This window comes from Botryllus schlosseri, chromosome 8 (genome assembly GCF_051294905.1).
Source record: "Botryllus schlosseri isolate E-star chromosome 8, Bs_hap1, whole genome shotgun sequence".
NCBI lineage: Eukaryota > Metazoa > Chordata > Ascidiacea > Stolidobranchia > Styelidae > Botryllus > Botryllus schlosseri.
In genome coordinates, this window is record NC_137243.1 from 26,111,388 (window position 1) to 26,133,889 (window position 22,502).

General features: G+C 40.2%; 1 long non-coding RNA gene across 1 annotated transcript in view; it reads right to left on the reverse strand.

Annotated features, from left to right (window-relative positions):
* The window catches only part of LOC145444692 (uncharacterized), a 330,781-nt gene that overhangs the window by 123,527 nt on the left and 184,752 nt on the right, over nucleotides 1-22,502 (reverse strand). The gene's annotated exons all lie outside the window — the stretch shown is intronic.

The following is a 22,502-nucleotide window of genomic DNA, read 5'->3' on the forward strand; positions in this document are numbered from 1 at the left end:
CGAAAGAACTGTATAGTGCGGAACGAGTCAAGCTTGCTCTACAGACATTTGCAATGCTCATGCTTAGGAAACCGAAATCTGATTTGATATGAACTAATTTGATTAAATTTCCAAGTTTTCGTGAATTTGATAATTCTAATCAGAAAAAAATTGTATGGCTATTCTAATTCATGTTTAATTTGGAAAAAGCCGAATAGCGAGCTGGTTTAATGCGAAAATGTGACTCCTATTTGAAAAACTACATTCGAACTCTGTACAAAAACTTATGTTTACGGCCTCGTCTATGTTCATTGTTCATTTGATTACGCGATAAGATCATAGAAAGGACTGGTAATATTTTATTTAAGCGACTATATAGCGAATCAATAAATCTTAAAAATTATATCAGCCAAGCAGTCCATCATATGATTCAGTCATTAATTCAGCAGTGTCAGACTTCGCCACTTATTCGCCGCGCAGCCTGTGAAGCATGATTGCTATTTATTTCCTAAGCTGCTGATATCACTACATTCCAACTGCGTGGATTTATATGAAAGCAACTGATATCATGGAACTCGTCAATATACAATATCTACTATAACACGGCTACTAACACCAACACGAATAGCTTTCTGTCTAGTAGTACGTTATTCACGGAACGAGGCAGAGAAAACTTTGTATAACACGAAATGCTTAATACGCTCACGCGTTCAGTCCACATTGGACGTCTGTTCTGGAATGTTTTAATAAAAGACTATCAACTGAGCCTCATCATGCTAAAATATCTTACAAGCGCGTTGCCAAGATCCGTAGATTCTGCCAACAGACTACCCAACTACTACCAGACAACAAAACAGCTGTTTTGAGCAATAAACGCTCAATCGCAGAGCTCAAATTACCGTTTCAAGTTCTAAACTCTACAACTACAGTCTACACCAGTGGTTCTCAACCTCTTTCACTTCGCGGACCGGTAAAATTTCAAAAAATATCTGCCAGACCAGTGGACTTTCAAAATTTTAAATCAACCCAAAATGTAACGTATTGAACTGTTTTTTTGTAAGTGAGTGGCATTTTGAGGGTTTTGATCGTAATTAATGGCATCCATGTGATTTTACGGTAGTGAGTCTGCTAAGTCGAGCTGACAACAACAGCAGCTGATCATCCGTAATATCCGGGCCGAAGAAGTACTTCTTCAGCCCACCCTCAATAATGTTGGTCTTGGGCCCCCACATAGCGATAAGCCAAACTTCTGGAGGCCCCCACAGTTGGGTGGCTGTTTTCACCTGTACTCGTGAGCACATTCATTCTACTCAGAGTAAGCAGAGAGTTTATATGTAGCCTACTCGCGCCAATAGCGAAAATTTTCGATCATTCATGACTGAATCGGTCAATAATATTAGTAATTGCATGTATATTGCTATAAATGTTGTATTCTCTCGGAATTGTCAGATTTTCCGGTAGAGCTGAGGGAGGTGTCGTCTTGTAAAATTTAAAGCACGTAAAATAATTAAACGTATTCGGGCGGGCCTGTTGAAATAATTACGTAGTTGCATGACATTATTTCGTGACCTACTGTTCGCTATATAGTGAACAGATATTGAAATCGCCTAAGCGTACTAAACTAAAAGCCGGATACGATATCAAATTGGCAGTGGCGGCTCGTCCTATAGGGCAACTGGGGCATTGCCCCACCTAAAATTCTGTTCAATAACAATTTAACCATTTATAGACGCACAGCGCTCAATATATATCGAGATCACAGCGAAACCCGCGTTCTTCTTGTGCTTTCGCTTGCAAATGCCCATACATAGCGAAGTCTCCGCGAAAATCGAATTCTCTTCTGTGTTTTCGCTTTGTGAATGCCTAGCCAGGGCTTGCCCCGGTAGCGCTCATAACAAGCTTTCACTATCTATTCTCTCAAAGCTGCGCACAATTAAGAAACGTTGCTTTACTCTCTCCTATTCGTAAAATGGCCGAGCAACCGGGGCAAATATGCTTGCTCGCCCCTAAGGTGTGATGTAACAATCGTATCTATATCTGAACTCGGATACCGTGATATGCGTTGAGTCGACCGTTGCTGGTACAGGTCGATTTTGATGGTGTTTCACACCATGATAATTCTTGAAACTTGGTATGTCATGTCGGGATGGTGGTATTTAACACTGTCCTAAGTTTCAGGGTTTCTACTCAAAGTTTAGGGTAGTAATTCCGTTTCCAAAGTCGAGTGTGTGCTGATCGGTCATGTATCGCAAACATATTTCACGCAAAGCCGGTATTGGTCTCCATTGATTTTAACGATGCTCCTTAGCTAGATCCGTCATGAACTTTTACATGGTATGTCTTGATTTTAGTATCGAACGCTGTGCCAAGTCTCAAGGTTGACACTCAATGATTAGGGCAGCAATTTCGTTATCAAAGTCGAGTATGGTAGAGATGTGCGCTGATCTGACACTTAGCCTACCTAACGCACTGCGGATTTCACGTAAAAGCCGGTGTATCTGTGTTAACGCTAACTGTGTTCCATACTGAGATAGGTGATGAGATGATGATATCATGAAACAGTTTACTAACATCCTCGGTTTGCATTCAAATATTTACTTTTATTTTATATTCTCCAATGTCAATTTCACCGTGAAATTGTGGCCTTCAGGCCATTTGCTTACAATTACAACCCCTGTCAAGCGAGATAGCTGTTTCGTTTTCGATGGCGGCTAACAGCTAATTGCTTGATCAGCCTATTCCTCAGTAAATTTTACGCAAAATTCGGTGTTGGTCTGTTCGTATTAATTTTGACAGTGTACCATACCGAAAACGGTCATGAGGCTACTTCTCGATGATTTCATGTAACAGTGTACCAAGTTTTCGGCTTTCATCCACGTATTTATTCGGTAACATATTTTCCAAAGGCGATTTTGCAGCAGACATATAGACACTATACACCGTAAGCCGTATGTGTCGTGTGACAGTCTCCAGACTCAAGGCCAAAATCTCCTATGCTGTACCGGGACCAAATTTCCGAGGCTGCTATCCTTAGTTCTTCAGAATTATGTTTTGGATTCAATATGACATGTCCAATCTATGAGATAACAATTGCGTATGTGTCCGAACTCGTTGACCTTTCCAGTTAGGCTTACACAATCTCTCGAGTTATAGTCATTTCCATTTCTGCAGATAATTAGTCAGGTATAGTGTGAACATGAACCGTGTCGAATCTTTGTTTCGTACGCCGTTTACGCAGTTACCACACTTCAAGTCACAGCTCACCGGCAGACCTCTCGCGGCACATCGTTAAAATCACTGTTGTCGGGAAGTTCGTGTTACCGTATCACCAAGTTACTTGTTTACATTGGAAAACGCCATTGTGACGTCATCTTGATAAAAAGTCGCTTGTAGCCCTTGCCCCACCACCCGATATTGTCACGAGCCGCCACTGCAAATTGGTATTTGTTCACTGGCAAATAAGTTGTCTCAGCGTGATAGCATTTGTCCTATGAGTACAGATTGTCAGGACAGCGAGATTCGGCGCCGGCCATTTGGGCGTCTATGGACAATTAGACATATAGATCGGAGTTTTCGGTCAACAAAGCGCAGTCCTTTTCGACCTAGGTTTCCCCGTTGCCGAATGTTTTGGCACACCTTTCGGAGTCACATGTTAGCCTAAACTTCATCATGTGTTGGTGTGTCTTGGCGCGGTAATGACTTATGCTGAAATGCCTATTTCTATAAATCATGTGTATTTCTTAGAGACAGGCACCCAATAAGCCAGACATTTGGCGACACTAAATCGCGTAAAGCGCGAAAATAAATTGAAAAATGCAGGGAAAGGTTTCAAAAAATACTCTGATTAATGTTCATTTTCGAAATATTTTTGTGCCCCTTTGAAGCTCGGCCCCGATCCAATTGGAGGTTTGGAGCACCCCAGTTAAGGTCATGCACAAAATGAATGATTAAAAAACGAATGATCGAGCAAACTGCGCGGTTTAGCGAGTCAGCTCCTACTTGTCACAGGCATGTCGTCCAATGACACGTCCTTTCAAGTCAAAAATAACATGTTTCCAGCCCCAGTGTTACCTCACGAAGTTTTGAATCAGTTTGATATTTGATGTTTTATTAGTTTTGTCGATGGAGAAGCCTTCTAACATATTGCATCTTGAAATTAGGATTTAAAATTGTAATATACATGGCGGACCGGTAGGAAAGTCGTCGCGGACCGGCACCGGTGGTTGAGAACCACTGGTCTACACCAGTGGTTCCCAACCTTTTTCGGTGTCAGGGCCAAATTTAGAATTTCAGAATACGATGGGGGCCGCACGAATACACTCATTAAGTAGGCCTATAGCAAAAATTATAAAGTAGGGTTGCCCGACGTTCTCTTTTCAGAGGATTTGTCCTCTTTCTTGATTTTTTGAAAGTGTCCTCGGAGGACGCCCAAATGTCTTTTTTTGAAATTTTGTCCTTTTCCGAGAATTTTGGTTAAATATAGGGCAGAATCGACTGAGATACAGTAAATCATCACTGAAGTAACACTCCCGCGGGTATTTCGGGAGCTGAGCAGTAAAGTTGACCTTTTTTGTAGTCAACCGACCACGAAGCAGGGGAAAATTTACCATTTTTTTCAGGATCTTCCACCAGTTTTTTAAGTCTGAAAATTTTGAAGAAGTGTTCTCTTTTCATATTTCCAAAATATGGTAACCCTACTATAAACCATCAAAGCACGTACCAACTTGACCAAATGTTTGCAGCTCTGTAGAATTTTTGTCTGCGTTGGGTCAATAAAAAGTTCACTAAATAGAGTAAAATTGAGGAGAACTGGACAATTGCTGCCGAGTTTTGCCTTGGCCATAGATTCCTAACATACGGATTGACGCACACTGCACAGCATATCACACAGTGTTTAAACGCCGAGAGGCCCAACCCGGTAAAAGCTACATAATTGGTTGTCATATAACTGGCGATCCGAGCGTCCAATTTTAATATGTCTCATATGTCTGGTCTTAATCAAAAGCAAGTGTCGCACTGATTCCGAAAATACCAATTTTAAATATGGCCAAGGCAATGAAACGAACCCAAAATAGTCATCAAAATATGAAAATTGGCATTGCTCAGAACAATCGCTCGACTCCATTGGCCATCGTTATGGTCATTGCGTTACCGCGCTCCAAATGTTCAGAACGATCGACCTTCGGCGGCTATTTTGGAGTAGATTTATTGCCCTGGGGAGATTTCAATTCGTATTTTTGGAATCAGTGCTGCACTAGCTTTCAATAAAGACCGGACATATCAAATTATTCGGACGCTTCGGTCTCGAGCTATAGGACTACCATACCAATTATGCTGCCTTTAGCCGGCTCAGCAGTACGCATGTCGGCGTATTCAACCGTGAGTCACGTGTTGTACATCTATCGGCAGATTAGTTATCAATACCTATATCTATAGCTACTGCTCGTTCAACCGGAAAGTTAGGGCACATTGCATTGAAACAGCAGTGACGTAACGTTAGCACTCTACTCACAACCTTCCTGCAATTTTAATTGAAAACTCCATACTCCAAGCCAAGCAAGAGTAATTTATGAATATAAATTTTATGTTATGTCATGAATCGATTTCTTAATATTTTTGTGGGGTCGCAAGAAGGCTAGCTGGGGGCCGCGGTTGGCAATCAATGGTACACAGTACCCAAAGATCGCGCTTCAACTTGTAGTTGAGTTGCCTTGGTCTTGCTCTGGTAAGATATTGAGAAACTACCTCACCATCGCTGTGAATCGGAGATAGACATAGATTCTTAGTAATAAAGTACTTCTATTTTTCCAGACTGTTAGTGTAGGTTTATCTACAAGGTATAGCTTACTTACTAACGTGGTGTCGGTTTTGAATGCTTCTATTAGTACTTTAACACTTTAGCTGCCAAGGCCTATTATGGAAATTGCCAGTAAACGCCAGCAAACAATGAATTTTCGCATAGCTGGATATTTGGCAGGAATCGGGCGTGCTGATAAGTGAAAACCTTGCGCAACTTATGAAAAAAAATTTTTTTTTCAACATCAAGGAATTATAAAAATAATTCATTTTTTTCGCTGCTCATTTTATGAAAATCCACCTAGTGGCCAAACCAAAAAAAAGGTTGACCTATTGTATGCAAATGTGATTCAAAAAAAATACTTCCGGCACCGAAATTGGTGGTTTATGACAACAAGCCTATTCAGTAGCCTCGGATACAGCCGCAATCCGGAGATACAACCAATTCCGCAGTTTACTGTACTCATTTCAAAAATATCCTAAATATAGGATCGCTGGCACTTTATGGGACTGAGTAAAATCCTATATTTAGGATTGTTGGCAGTCAAAGTGTTAACTGCTCATGAAGTAGAGTAGACTATTTTTTATTTACTTTGTACTTATTGTTTGAAGACAATAGTAATTCTTTATAGATTTCAATCGTTTTGTGAATGATCTCGTCATAACATCAGGATGATTTATATAATATAGCCTGAAATAAGTGTGATTTAATTTCAAAAGCGCGCCATCTGAGGTATCACAGATGCGCATTGCGCAATTAATTATCGTTTGATCCTATCCAATTATATTATTATTTATATTATATGCACATAAGCTGATTACGCTCTCCAATCGTAGTTTGTATGGCCTGGGTATTTACTTGTCAGCATGAATACTAGTCAGCCTTCAAGATGATCGGACTTCGATCTGACATATCAACCTCACCTATGAATGATCGACGCATGCGTCAATCATTTTTATCACTCGCCGTTGTATAGTACTGCCTGTCTCTTTCTATCCAGTGTGCATGCCTCTTCTTTGCGTCGCACGGGCTTCGGTGTATTCACAGGGCACAATGAGGCATGATCTATGAATATAGAAATTTCATAGTTTCGACTCAAAATATCTGAGCAAATTCTGAATCTGCAGGTGGCCGAATAATGAGACGGCGATTCCACTCTAAGCAACAATTTGCAACAATTTTTTTCTCTATAATTAAAATCAATGTAGAGTTCACTATTGTAATTATAAATCTGAAATCGTCTTTACTATTTGACTATATCAACCTGCTACTGAACTGAACTTGACGAGCATAATCAACGTGTTGCGTGGATATTTGTTTCGTGGAACTATCACACGATCCTGATATCCCACGGTTTGGCTGAATTTATAACCGTAGTCAATTGGTGCTACCTCTTTTCCAGTGGATATTTGCGCGTTATTTCCGTGATGGTACCGTGGATTGATAACGTGCGTCAGTAGCCTATTTGCACTGCCAAAAATTATTATGATACGCGCAGTCGCGCACCCATCCACGAGATTCAAAATTAAATCACTACCTACCAATGTTCCCTCTAATTTTTGACGAGTCTGCGCGCACTCATCAAGTCACTGCGCAGACCCTTGGAAACAGTGCATAACGACTAAAAAAGGTCATCACTTCGGATTTTTTGTGCGCAACTTAGATTTTCTGTGCGCAGAGACCGTGTCAGTACTGCGCATTTGCGCACGTGCGCAGCTTAGAGGGAACATTGCTCCCTTCCGATATTCGTCATTGATATATGACAATATATGCAGAAATAGCGACTTGAAACATATATATCGACAGACAGATCTGAAATTCTACTAGTTGCTGACGATTACATCTGGCGAGAGTAAGCCGAGAATATTCGGGGTTATTTCAACATGAATATATTATTCAATTGTATATTGAAGTTTTGTACCTCATCTAACCTTATCTGAAATAATACAACGATACTGGCTGAATTTCTCTCACTAGTGGACGAATTGTCACCAAAATATTCGGATCTTAAAATCAACAGTGATCAATTTATATTGACGTGCAACATGCGACCTTTGTGTCGCATGCTGATACAAGCGGTGCATATTGCGTCATTAACAACATTGATAAATATTGGACTTCAGTCGACCCTTGATGAAACGCTCCAGATAACTGCGTTATGAAAACGTGACAAGATATGTTGCACAATGCAAATAGAACTCGCAAGTTCAGCGTACACAGATACTGTTGCCATGCTGTCGATCACGCTGGTGCCATCTGATCACGGTAAAGAAAGCCCGCATTGTGAAATAAAGTTCTATTGAACACTCCAAACTACACAGTTCATACCAAACCGATGCTTTCTTTCTGGTGATAATTTTATGGACGATTCGTCGGCAGACGCTTTCAATATATATATTCATTCTGCTCGCAGTAACAGAGTCCACATATGCTAGTACGTAGTAGGGATGGTGTGAACGTGAGTTTCACGTTCTCGTTCTGTGTGTGAACCAGAGTTGGATCAATTGTAATTTGTAATTGAGCTGAATGTAATTAATTACATTTTTCAATGTAATTGTCATGTAATTGTAATTGAAGCGTTTTTATTTTGTGTAATTGTAATTGTAAGCGAAGCGAAGCGAAGCGAACTGCTGAGCCGGCTAAAAGCAGCAGAATTGATAGTCCCATAGCTGGCGATCCAAGCGTCGAAATTTGATATGTATGGTCCTAATCGAAAGCTAGTGTCGCACTGATTCCGCAATGAAAGTATATTTCCAGGCAATGGTACCATCCCAAAATAGTCGTGAAAGTCTGGGAATCGGCATTGTTCTGAACAATCGCTGCGCGTAATTGGTCATTGTTGTGGTCATGCTGCTGCAGCGCTCTCACTTTTTAGAACAGTCGGCCTTAAACGGCTATTTTGGAGCAGTTATACATTGTCCTGACGAGATTTTAATTTGTATTTTCGGAATTAGTGCATCAATAGCTTACGATAAAGAGCAGATGCATCAAGTTTGGACGCTTGGATCGCCAGCTCTAGGACTACAAAGTTTGTTGCTTTTGGCCGGCTCTGCAGTACGTTTGTCGGTGCATTCATCCGTGACTCACATCTTGCGCATCTATCCGTGGGTTGGCAATCTACAATACGATTTCAGATCACGATGCTGCATCGTTACTTCGTCTGGCTAAATAACCAGACCACTGGATATTATATAACGTCTTATCTGACAAAGCACGGTTTTGTTTTTACTCCTCATCCTAATTCCTATGTCCCTCGATAAAAATAATATTATTTCTTTAATTATATACTATATACGCAAATCCAACACGTGCATATATTATAATACTTTTTTCAACGACATACTGCATACTGGAATATTTCGAAAACGTTTTTTCTTTTTATTAATTAACGGGTATTTGCGTATCATGAATGAAACATGAATACTTGAATTGTTGTTAATTACGACGCTACGGTTGTCAAGGAGCACAGTTGAATTTATGATTATTTAATTACATGTTCAACAGCAGCAATTGTAATTGTAATTGTAATGTAATTCAAGCATGCAAGGATAAATTGTAATTGTAATTGTAATTTGATATTTAAAGCATGGAGTAATTGTAATTGTAATGTAATTGAAACATGCATGAAAGTAATTGTAATTGTAATTGAACTGAAATAATGTAATTGATCCAACTCTGGTATGAACCTCAAAAATTCAGAAGTTCACGTTCACAAACGAACCTTGGTAGGTTCTGGACTGTGAACATTTTTCATGTATTACAATTCCACGTCATTATAACATCTTTCGTTGAAATTATTGCAATTCAACTGCGGGCCACTCTATGCGCATGACGCTTGCAGCATAAAAAATCAACACTAAACGAGCATGCACCCGACAATCTCAAATATTTTACCTGCTTTGTTACAAAAGTTTGCTCGAAATATCCAGCTTTCTGTTTGTGAATATTTAGCGACTCTCTGCTCTGAGCTTGACCCGGAATCACACAACATCAAAAGCGAAATACGCTATATGTAGGTAGCAGTGTTGGGATCAAGTCAATACCTTCGAGTCACGAGTCATCTCGAGTCATTGCAGGTTTTGACTCGATTCAAGTCAAGTCAATCGATTTTCAAAGGTGACTCGAGTCAAGTCAAGTCACTCGTTTTTTGAAGGTGACTCGAGTCACTCAAGTCAAGTCAAGTCAAGTCACAATTCAAATCAAATTGAATTTTTGAAGTATAAGTGATGATTCAAAGTCATTACATTTCGCGAGCTGTGTGAAAGACAGATTAACTGATCATTTATCTTGAACCAAATAACGAATATCTAGTTAAATATACATGCAAAAAGACGTTGTATCCCCTCACACACACATAGAACTACTAATAAAATACGTGAGTAACTGTACAGTGTACATCTACAATCTACATGCTGCAGTCAGTTATTATCAGACAAAATATAGGACCTAATGCGAAGCTTCGAGAAGTTGAAACAAATTGGTATGGTACAATAGCCTACACTACCCGTCAGAATATATACGCACAAACATTATTTGTTCGATTTAAATCATACAAAAGGATTGGTAAATGTGAGCACTGCGCAACGTAAGCATTGAGCCATCTAAGAAACAGAGACACATCTTCTATACTGCTACTTCGACAACGTAGCAAAGGTGGTCAGTAACTAAGTACTTCTACTTTTTGAAGTACTTGAAATAGATTTTGCCCACTCGCACTACTTATTAAGTAGTTATAATTTTAGACTACTTCTACTTATACTTGACAGTTTTCAGTTTTATAGGCAAAATAGGTGTAGAATGCCTATTTACTTACTTACTTGTGAACCAGCACTACTAGTTCTACTTGAGTAGAAATTCCGGCGTTACTTCTACTTCTACTTGAGTAGCGACAGTGACTACTTTGACCACCTCTGCAACGTAGGCTGTGATCGTTTAGTTTGCGGTCAATTTGTTTGTGATGTAATAATGGAGGATCAGTATAACGTAGAATCAGTGAATGACTGGGTGCTCTCACAAGCAGGGCATGGTATGGTATGGTATGGAACGACAATTTTCCATACTCCATACTTGCCTTACTCTCGCCATACCATACTTGCAATTTCCCATACCATACCAACATTGTTCCATACCATACTTGATACATATTCCATACTTTCAAATACTTCAATATCATAAGTATAGTACCTTTTCTATCACCTATATTATTGATATTTCGGATGTCATTTTTGCTTAAACTAGCCATGATGCGAATCTAATTTCTGGTGATAGTTTTACGGAGTCTGTTTTGGTGAGGTTTACTTCACGGTGGTGAGGTGCCGTGTAGGCTCCGTCTACTCTGCAGCTTCCGCGAACAAAATGAGATAGTCAGCAGATTGTTATCTAGGACAGTCCATAATAAGGACGGGTAACATACGGCACGCGGCCAGATGCGGCCCGCGAGTAGTTATATAGATCGCTCGTGACCTGCAATGGTGGCTTATGGGCGGGGTGGTGACTCGTATTGAAAACCCGGGGTGGTGACTCGTACTTTCAGACCCCCCTTGTGGTGGTGAGTCGTAATGGGTTCTTATGGGTGCGGCCGTGATTCGTACTTTCGGGTATAGGCTGCGGCGGTGACTCGTATTGAAAACTCGGGGTCGTGACTCGTACTTTCAGGTATAGGCTGCGGCGGTGACTCGTATTGAAAACTCGGGGTCGTGACTCGTACTTTCAGGTATAGGCTGCGGCGGTGAATCGTACTTTCGTTGATAGAATGCTAGCGGCATGTCGTACTTTCACCAAAAAGGGTGTGAAATAGTTTGCTAAATCTAGGAATCAGTCGCTTGGTAATTAGTTTACCACGGAGCCGGCGTAGACGGTGATTCGAATACCAACAATAGCCGCGTTCACATACTAACACTCCAAAAAAGGTGTGAAATATTTCCTACGACCACTCACAAGATAGCACATCAGAATAGCCATCTCTCGTGGTTTGATGTTACAAAGGTAGGAATTACGCACAAGGTAATATTTCCGCAATAAGTTTGTCACAGAGCCGTCGCGCAATATCCGCGTTCACAAACTAACACTCCAAAAAGGTGTGAAATATTGGTAAAATCCCGCGATCGCTCACAAGATAATACCTAAGACATAACCATCGCTCGCGACTCGCTGTTACATACATGCCGATCGTTGACAATGTAATATTTTGGTAATTGGTTTGCCACAGAGCCGGCGTAGACGGTGATTCGAATATCAACAATAGCCGCGTTCACAAACCAACACTTCAAAAACGTGTGAAATAGGTTACAAATCCCACGATCGCTCACAAGATAACACCAAAGACATAGCCATTTCTCGCGTCTTGTCATTACATACATCCCAATCGCTACAGTGTAATGTGTCGATGGTTGTTACTATCAAGTAATAAGTAATGAATAACAGTACCAGCGCAGACCGTGATTCGAAAACCAACAATTTGACACTTGCACGCGATCGCTATATGTTTTGACACTTCGGAACAGTCGTTGACTTTGTGTGATACAAATCATGAAAATATTCAATCAGTGTGTCAATTTGTCAACTTGAAATGGAACTTACTACACAGCTCAAGTTGATTCGTATCTGAATGTGTTGATCCGGTACAACTCTAATCCTTTGAGAAATCCATTTACCGCGATCTGTTGATTCGAACGTAACCTGAATATTACTGACTCCAACTTCAGTCGCGTCGGATTATTCACACATTCCACGCCGCTGTTTCACACCTATAGAGTCAATACCAACTATAACTCTACAAGAATCACAAGTATGTGCATTATGCAGTTATTATCTTTATCAACATGAATTTAAACTCTTAACAAAAACACGCAACTATAATCATTTGCCAACTCTAGCATTACCAAAAAATTCAGGTATTGTTGATTGAAAATTCTTGAATCCGTATTATTAGGAGTTTTATAGTACGACGTCGGAATCCACTCGCGAGATGTACTAAAGGTAAATCCAGATAATCCAAAATGAAATTCTGTGAGTTGAAGGTTTATTTCGTGTTAATCACACCGCAAGAGGGTGCTATCTCGTAACTCGACAGGTCAACATAAATCACGGTTGGAAACTTTTGGTCTAGTTGATCCAGCTACGTATTGAAACGGTTCACCCACGCAGACCACTGAGAAAGCGCTGTCGTTACCTGAGTATACCCACGAGTAAATATGGGACTACGCGTAACTGTCCATAGATTCCTCTGGCCCCACACCGTTGTTTTACGACACAGACAAGATGCAGCGGTGGAAATATTGAAAATGAAAAACGATACCTTGGTGACATTTGATTTGGATTTTACACCTGATGAACCATACACTCGATTGGTACATTGGGATGACAACTCTATCGTCGAGGTCGAGGGAAAAGAAATGTACAGATTTGTTGGTGTTGTGGATATTCAGCGAAAATCGGGATGCGTGATAGTACACGGTTCGCATATTTGACTGAGAATATATCGGTATGCATAATGCACTGTCCATTGTATCATGTCGTGTGTCATCTATGCCCACATTGAATGTACAGAGTCGTCGCATGATGATACTTGAGAACATGAATTTGTTTTCCGTGATGTTTGTACACCGACACATTGTATGTACACCTCGTTTACGCGAATGCTTGTGAACAATCGTGACGTTACTTGTATGTGATGGTGTATGCATTGGTATTTTTCATGGAGACAAAACACGGTCTGTAACATGTTTACTTGAATATTGGTCGTTGGTTCATGAGTGAATATCCGGATCAGGCCCACACACTTTCTCATATTAGTGATCCGGTTTCGGCTGACTGGAGCGACATGTATTGACCAGTAAAGACACAATATAGTAAACAGACCTGAGGAAACCCGCAAGTAACCCGGAGTTGTTAGCGCGATGGGGAACATAAATTCATCCGTTTTCCGAACATCATTATCCGTGTACCAACCAGTTACCAAAGTCGAGGAGGTGTTTTATTCAGACATTTTGACTCTGGAAAATCAAAAGCGCGAACCCGGACATCGCGGCCATATCGGAAACCCCTTTATTCCCCAATTACGAAAACATACATGTCGATGTACAACAGCACATTGTTATTGCATGCGAGTAACCAATGATTTCGATGGGATGCATCAGAGCAAGTGAATATTTGATTAGACAAATGTATCGGAGTCGTTGTTGGTGTATATTTTGTCACTGCCCGTTGTAACAATATACCAAAATATCAAATTGTTCGGTGTGGTTGTCAGTTTTCAAAACGAAAATGGTATTGTTACCCAGGTGAAAGATAGATTTCCAAGTGAAAACTGTATTGGTACTCAGGCAAATGATAGTTTTCCAGACGAAAAGGGTTTGTTACCCAGGAGAAATGATTAGTTACTCTAGGTAAAAGTGTTTTTCCAAGTGAAAATGTATTGTTACACTGGGTAAACGCCGGATCTCCAAAAGAAAATGATATTTTTACTCGGGTAAACGACGACCACCAAGTCAAAATGGTGTGTTGCTCAGGGAAAAAGGTTTGTTAACCAGAGAAAAAATATATTTCCAAGTGAAAAAAGGTTTGTTAACCAGAGAAAAAATATATTTCCAAGTGAAAATGGTTTCTTACTCTAGGTAAACGTCAGATCTCCAAAGGAAAATAATATGTTTAGTCAGGTAAACGATGGACTGGCAAGTGAAAGTGGTAATTTTACATAGGTAAACGTCGTGGGTTCAGTGTCGTTGGTCTTGTTAAACGTTATCGCTTGACGTTGGTATACTATTACGAGTGTGAAAAGGCTATGCACGTCTTGTGCGGAGTATCGCGATAGTGAACATATTTTTGGTGTGACGAAACAAGATCGTTGTTTATATGTTAATGCATTTCGATTACCGAGTAGTTGTACAACAGAGAGGAGTCTACAGTTAGTTCGTGCTGTATGTCCCGACGAAAACCACAAGACCGCATGTAAATCTATTAGCACAAGTCGATGATGTTGATACAGTGTTACTTGAATTAATTATTACCTATTTACACAACATAAAAATAAAAATTCATGTCGTAGTAAGTAAGTTTCCTGAACCCGTGCTTGATGAAAACGAATGGTGACAAGTATGCGTTTGTGTTTGAGTGAAAAAGAATTATTTAGAGTAGTGACAGTTTGTGGCCAACGAATGCAAATCGATCATGATATTACAATATACGCTTTCGTCAACATAACGACTTGGTGTAGAAATACTTTCACGTTTTTTGAATAACTGGATTCTCGAGACTTGTTACTTGTACGATGTACCGTTGGTGTGCAAACTATAACGACCATTTTGTATGATAGTATGTTTTAGTTGTATTGTGCGAGGACAAACATATGATGACTCAGCACTTTTCGTTAGCAAAGTAAATTGTTTTGCGCGTTAGATTTGTGGAATATGAGTCGAATACATACTCTTTTGTGGAAGTAACAAGATTACTGCGATGACGTTGGTAGGACTCTCAAGCAGTGACCATGGTTTTGATTTCGAAAGATGACGGTATAATGTTTTCTAAAAGTCAAACTCGGCCGGATATCATGAATGTGTAGGACTTACGATAAACATCGTACACATACAACTTTGTTACAAGAACTATGATATTTCTGTAAGTATTATAGTTGTATGTTGGATTATTTGAATATTTAGATGTGTGACCATTCATGTAAAAAAGTTCTTGTGACATCAAAACAGTTTGTAGAGTGTAACCAAACATTTGGTTTCGTAGTGTGAGGATATCGAGTAAAGTTGATTACTTTGTGTGATCTAAATATACTTCGTACTTTTGTAAGAGTTGTAGGGATGATCATTCGTATCCTACAAAGTAACTAGCTGATACAACAAAATCTTGAATGCCCGCTAACACATTGAGTCCATAATCCGAGAGAGTGAAAATTGTTTACACTAACATAATTCTGATCCAGCAAAACTATAGACGAAGTTTAAATCTAGATCGTATTAAGCGAAGTGATGAGTACCTCTAGTAAAAAAAAAAATCGAAACGGACAAAACAAATTTCTGTGTCTTGGTTGTTGTAAATAACTACTTGGTATGACATTAGTTGAGTGGGTTTCAATTCGTATCTATCGAGGTTGAATGTTTAACCATACCGAAATGAATCCAGAACACATATACCATACATTGATCACAATCGAGTTCGGTGAGAATCGGTATCAATATGAGTGGTATATTATTTTTCGCGATATGCCTTCTAAGTAAAACTTTTCAAAAATTCGTCATGTCATAGTCGGTTGTTACGAATTCGAAACAAATGTACTTTGATTATCACAACAAAGAGAATTAAGATCAACGGAGTGTTTCGAAGTGGTGTGTTCAGCAATCACTAAATGACAAAAATATCAAACTCTGCATACAACTCGGTTAGGTAAACGATACAGTTACAAGAATGATGTAACCTTGATTTACAGATGACCGCCTGATGATGTAAAGCTCAACCAATCCAGTGTGGTTATTGCAAAGTATTTGACACAAACAAAATATTGAATGAAGACCCACTCCTCGGTTTCATTACCAAGCCAGTGAAATTTTTTTTCTATTGGATGAATATTATGATTTACCTTTAGAAAAACGACCCACACCGATTACGCGACGCTTATTCATATCCGTTGAGTGAGTAAAATTTCTTTGGAATCTGATCTAGTGAGGTAATTGCTAAGGATTCAATCAAATACAAGTAAGGTATTTTAGCGACTAAGTATTGTGATGGCATTTACTTTAGCGAATGACAACGGAAAAAATTCCCGATTTCTTTGGTCGTGAGCGCTCTACAAATATTTCCGGCATAAATTTAGCAAGCAACCTACAATATTCTTTTGTTATGATAATGACTTTCGCAAGTTTGGTTTTATGAGTACAATTACTTATTCAAATGATAATTTATGATCACTACTTTGAGCAACAATACAAATACATTTTGTAGATTTCAGTGTAGTGCCTATTGCGATTTTGTCAATGCTATGAGTTTTGCGTATACTCAAGTCTAGTATAATAAGATGGTCCAGTAAAGATATTCCAAATTGTGTCTGTGTTGATCAAAGTCTTGAAGTGTAAATCTGTAGACTTCGCCATGTCTTGGAGAGTGCGAACGGAATTATGTATTGATCGCACGCTTGAAACGGTACTCGATACCAAAGTGATATTTTCACACTCTGTATAAGTTGTGTAATGTGTATGTTTCAATGCGCTGTCACAAATCCCGACAATAAATCGTATCAATGCCTGGATTCAATAGTAACGACGTGTCTTTGTGATATACCGACTCTACACTTAGTCGTTTCAATTACCCGTTGCGAATCGGGATAATGAAGCATTTTGTATCGGATGTTCAATGTATGAATAATGGGATAACTTTCAATGTAACACCGGTGTTCGATCGTAAGAAAATGAATTCTTAACTACGTTGGTCAGACATTCAAATGTAGTATATTCAAAACACATGTTAATCTCAAGTCGTGCGCCAAGTAGTAATTACTTTAGGTTACAGAATAGTAACGACTTTTACAGTTGAATAAAAATACGAGTTGGTGGACTATGAATACAACCGAACTTGCTATGGATTTTGGATTGTGGTGATTACTCGCGTAGTCTTGTCTACTTTTCGTAAGGATACTTTTTGCTTTGGTTGGGTAAGTTACAAACGGATTGACTTGACAAGGTTTTTTTTGTATTTTACTCTTTTGTTGATGGCAAGATGTTAAAATGTTGAGATGTCATAGTGATAATATTTCTGAAGCTCTCTTTGACAAACGTAAAGACAGGTCGCGAATAGAGTTGTAATGTTTCATTACTTGTTTCGAATCAATGTGCGTATAATCTCTAAATATGACTAAGTTGAAAGTTGTTAGTCATGTTTGTCAATCTATTTCAATTCAGACTATGTCAAAGTCCAAATATTTCATTTTGGATTATCTGGATTTACCTTTAGTACATCTCGCGAGTGGATTCCGACGTCGTACTATAAAACTCCTAATAATACGGATTCAAGAATTTTCAATCAACAATACCTGAATTTTTTGGTAATGCTAGAGTTGGCAAATGATTATAGTTGCGTGTTTTTGTTAAGAGTTTAAATTCATGTTGATAAAGATAATACTGCATAATGCACATACTTGTGATTCTTGTAGAGTTATAGTTGGTATTGACTCTATAGGTGTGAAACAGCGGCGTGGAATGTGTGAATAATCCGACGCGACTGAAGTTGGAGTCAGTAATATTCAGGTTACGTTCGAATCAACAGATCGCGGTAAATGGATTTCTCAAAGGATTAGAGTTGTACCGGATCAACACATTCAGATACGAATCAACTTGAGCTGTGTAGTAAGTTCCATTTCAAGTTGACAAATTGACACACTGATTGAATATTTTCATGATTTGTATCACACAAAGTCAACGACTGTTCCGAAGTGTCAAAACATATAGCGATCGCGTGCAAGTGTCAAATTGTTGGTTTTCGAATCACGGTCTGCGCTGGTACTGTTATTCATTACTTATTACTTGATAGTAACAACCATCGACACATTACACTGTAGCGATTGGGATGTATGTAATGACAAGACGCGAGAAATGGCTATGTCTTTGGTGTTATCTTGTGAGCGATCGTGGGATTTGTAACCTATTTCACACGTTTTTGAAGTGTTGGTTTGTGAACGCGGCTATTGTTGATATTCGAATCACCGTCTACGCCGGCTCTGTGGCAAACCAATTACCAAAATATTACATTGTCAACGATCGGCATGTATGTAACAGCGAGTCGCGAGCGATGGTTATGTCTTAGGTATTATCTTGTGAGCGATCGCGGGATTTTACCAATATTTCACACCTTTTTGGAGTGTTAGTTTGTGAACGCGGATATTGCGCGACGGCTCTGTGACAAACTTATTGCGGAAATATTACCTTGTGCGTAATTCCTACCTTTGTAACATCAAACCACGAGAGATGGCTATTCTGATGTGCTATCTTGTGAGTGGTCGTAGGAAATATTTCACACCTTTTTTGGAGTGTTAGTATGTGAACGCGGCTATTGTTGGTATTCGAATCACCGTCTACGCCGGCTCCGTGGTAAACTAATTACCAAGCGACTGATTCCTAGATTTAGCAAACTATTTCACACCCTTTTTGGTGAAAGTACGACATGCCGCTAGCATTCTATCAACGAAAGTACGATTCACCGCCGCAGCCTATACCTGAAAGTACGAGTCACGACCCCGAGTTTTCAATACGAGTCACCGCCGCAGCCTATACCTGAAAGTACGAGTCACGACCCCGAGTTTTCAATACGAGTCACCGCCGCAGCCTATACCCGAAAGTACGAATCACGGCCGCACCCATAAGAACCCATTACGACTCACCACCACAAGGGGGGTCTGAAAGTACGAGTCACCACCCCGGGTTTTCAATACGAGTCACCACCCCGCCCATAAGCCACCATTGCAGGTCACGAGCGATCTATATAACTACTCCCGCGACGAGATTTTGTCCGACTCGCGGACAGATTCCCGTCTTACATGATAATGTGGCCCGCGACCACTGTCCGCCGAGATTCCCCACTACTTGCCTAAACGTCAAATTTTAGTGACTGTATGCTATTATATAGGTGTGCGCACTGCGCAGCGTGCGAGAGTGGAGCGTAAGCGTAAGTTCGTCAAAGCGAGAAGACTTGCATTATCGGCATTTACGATGTACTCAACCCTTATGAATTGAAATCTTGGTAAATTTTGGGTACCGGGCTTATCAAACGCTTTGAAATCTTAATTAACCCTTTCTAATCGGCCGGCCTACTGACCAAAATTGTACTGCATCCACAAAAAAGACGAAAAAATGTCATCGATATCAGTGGTTCTCAACCTTTTTCGCCTTGCGGACCGGTAAAATCTCAAAAAATGTCTGGCGGATCGGTGAACTGTCAAAATTGAAATGAAGCCGAAATGTAAAGTATGCAACCGTTTTTGGCAATTATATGATGCTAGAGAGTGACATTTGGAGGGTTTTGATCGTATTTAATAATATTCATGATGGCATCCATGTGATTTTATGGTAGTGAGACTGCTAAGTCGAGGTAAAATTGCCTTGTCCAGATAAACGTGCTACCGCTGAGAGTCGTTTACAGTCTTTCGCGCCAAAGGCCGTGGGTTTAAACGGCCACGCCAACTCAATACCGACCGACAATATCAAGGGAAGAAGCGTATCGGAGTCGAACCAAGCACCTTGTCGTGCTACCTTGCTCATTGCCCTCTGCCACCAGACGCAGGCTACTCCGGCAACTGCGAATACAGTGCGTGTGGCAAGAAAACACATTGCAGCAGCTACACCTGCCATCCGCAAATCCGAGCCGAAAAAGCACTTCGTCAGCCCACCCCAAAAAACGTTGATCTTTGGGCCCCCACAGGGCGATAAGCCAAATTTCCGGGGGCTTCGCCCCAAGACCCTACACTTGGGTGGATGTTTTCACCTGTGCTTGTGATCACATCCATTCTACTCAGCGTAAGCAGAGAGTTTACGTAGCTTATCGCGACAATGGCGACAATTTTCGATCATTCACGACTGAAGCGCTTTTCTTGCGGTCGAATTTTAGGCCCAAATTTAGGAGTCCCATATGTTAACCTAAACTTCATTATGTGTAGATACGTCGTAGTGCGGCAATGGCTGACGCCGAAATGCCTATAAATCATGCGTATTTCTCGGAGAAGGGCACCTAATAAGCAAGACATTCAGGGACACTAAATCGTGAAAAGCCTGAAAGGAAATTGAAAAATGTTGGAAAAACTTTCAAATAAAACGCTATGATTTATATTCATTTGCGAAATAATTTTGGGGCCTTTTCAAGTTCGGCCCTCTCCAATTGGGCCGTTTGGGGTGCCGCAGTTACGGTCCTGCACAAAATAAATGAATCGAAAACCAATGATCAAGTTGCGCTGCTTAGCGATGAGTGAGCTCGTATCTGTTCTGTATTTGTCGCTCGCATGTCGTCAAATGAAACGTCTTGTACTTTAAGTCAAATCGAACATGTTTCTAGCCCTAATGTTACCTCACAAAATTTTGAATCAGTTTAAAATTAGATGTTTTATTTATTTTATCAAAGGACAAGCCTTTAACATTGCATCTTGAAATTAAAGTATAAAATTGTAATATTCCTCGCGGACCGGCAGGAATATCGTCGCGGACCGGCGGTTGAGAACCACTGAATGGTTTAAATCGACGCCCAATATATTGCCGTATACCGGAAGTAGCCGCCTAGCGGTCTGAGATACTCTTACAGCTCAGACGCTAGAGGGAATAGCGGTGTGCGAGAAAATGTTCTCGATTTCTTGAAAATAAAATACAATTTTGTTCTTCTATATCTCTTGACGTCATACTTAGGCCCTTTCTTGGTATATGACCACCTGATTGCGTTTCACATGAATCTCTACGTTCCAACGAGACATTACACGCTACTATAGCGCTTCATAGCCCAGCGCTACGATCTTGGAAAGGTAGCCATGATAAGCGCGAGTCACGCGGCCGCCACCGATGAGTAATCGATTAAATAGTATATTCATATTGAAATGAACCCGAATATTTTCGGCTGACACTCGTCAGGGGTAATCGTCAGCAACTAGTAGAGAATTGGAAAGAACATTGTATATCAACAATCGTATCACAAAATATGACGTCACCAGCATGAAATTTCGAATGAGAGAGCGTTCAATGTACTATTTTTAGGTGATACACGAACTCCTTTTGTTGACAGAGTTTTGGTTGGTGTATTTTGATAAAAGTTGATTCCAAGTCACACAAATGGAATTGTGAACGGCCTCGACCTACGATTCGAAATCGGTCGTCTCGATAATTATTCGCACAAATCGGATTATCCAACAGATGTTTGCCGATGGCAGAATTAATGGCCTTTGATCGATCAGCATCAATCTTAAGTGGATGAGTTAAGGGTGAGCTTTTCACATCGCGTGACGCACGTGTTCTGATAAATCTGGGGACATGTTGGTTTATGCGGTCCTGCAGACGTCTTGACGTTCTTCCCACGTAGCCACAATCACAGTGGCACCTATATTCGTACACTACATTACTTTGTTGAAGTGCAGGAAGCACGTCTTTGCGTGTTGAAGGGAGCAGTTGTGTTGTTGTAAAAATCACATTGGTTTTGACTGTATCGTAACATTTACCGACAGCAGAAATCAATTGTTTTTCAAAGCGGGTGGAAATGGGGCCAATCCAAGGTAGATGGATATAAACATCTTTTATTGTTCGTGCGGTGGGATCTGTTCGTTTTTCTGCGTTGAATTGCGTTAATTTCCTCTCCATGCCGCGGCTGATGACGTGTTCAGGGTAACCGTTATCAAGTAAGATTTTTCGGATGTAGTCAAGTTCTAAACTCAGTTTGTTACCCGAACATATCATCAACGCTCTATGCACGAGTGTGCCTATGAGGTTAATTTTTCTGCGCCGAGGACTAAATGAATTCCAGCGAAGGTATTGGCCTGTGAATGTCGGTTTCCTGAAAACAGACGTTTCAAATTTGTTGGTATTGCGCTTTTCAACTAATACGTCCAGAAATGATAATGAGTTATTGCGTTCTTTTTCTATTGTGAATTGCAAGGCCGGGTGAAGCGAGTTTAAGCGAATGAGAAATTGGTCACACTCCGATTCATTCCCGAAAATGACAAATGTATCATATACGTATCGGCGGTACAATAGTGGTTTGGCGG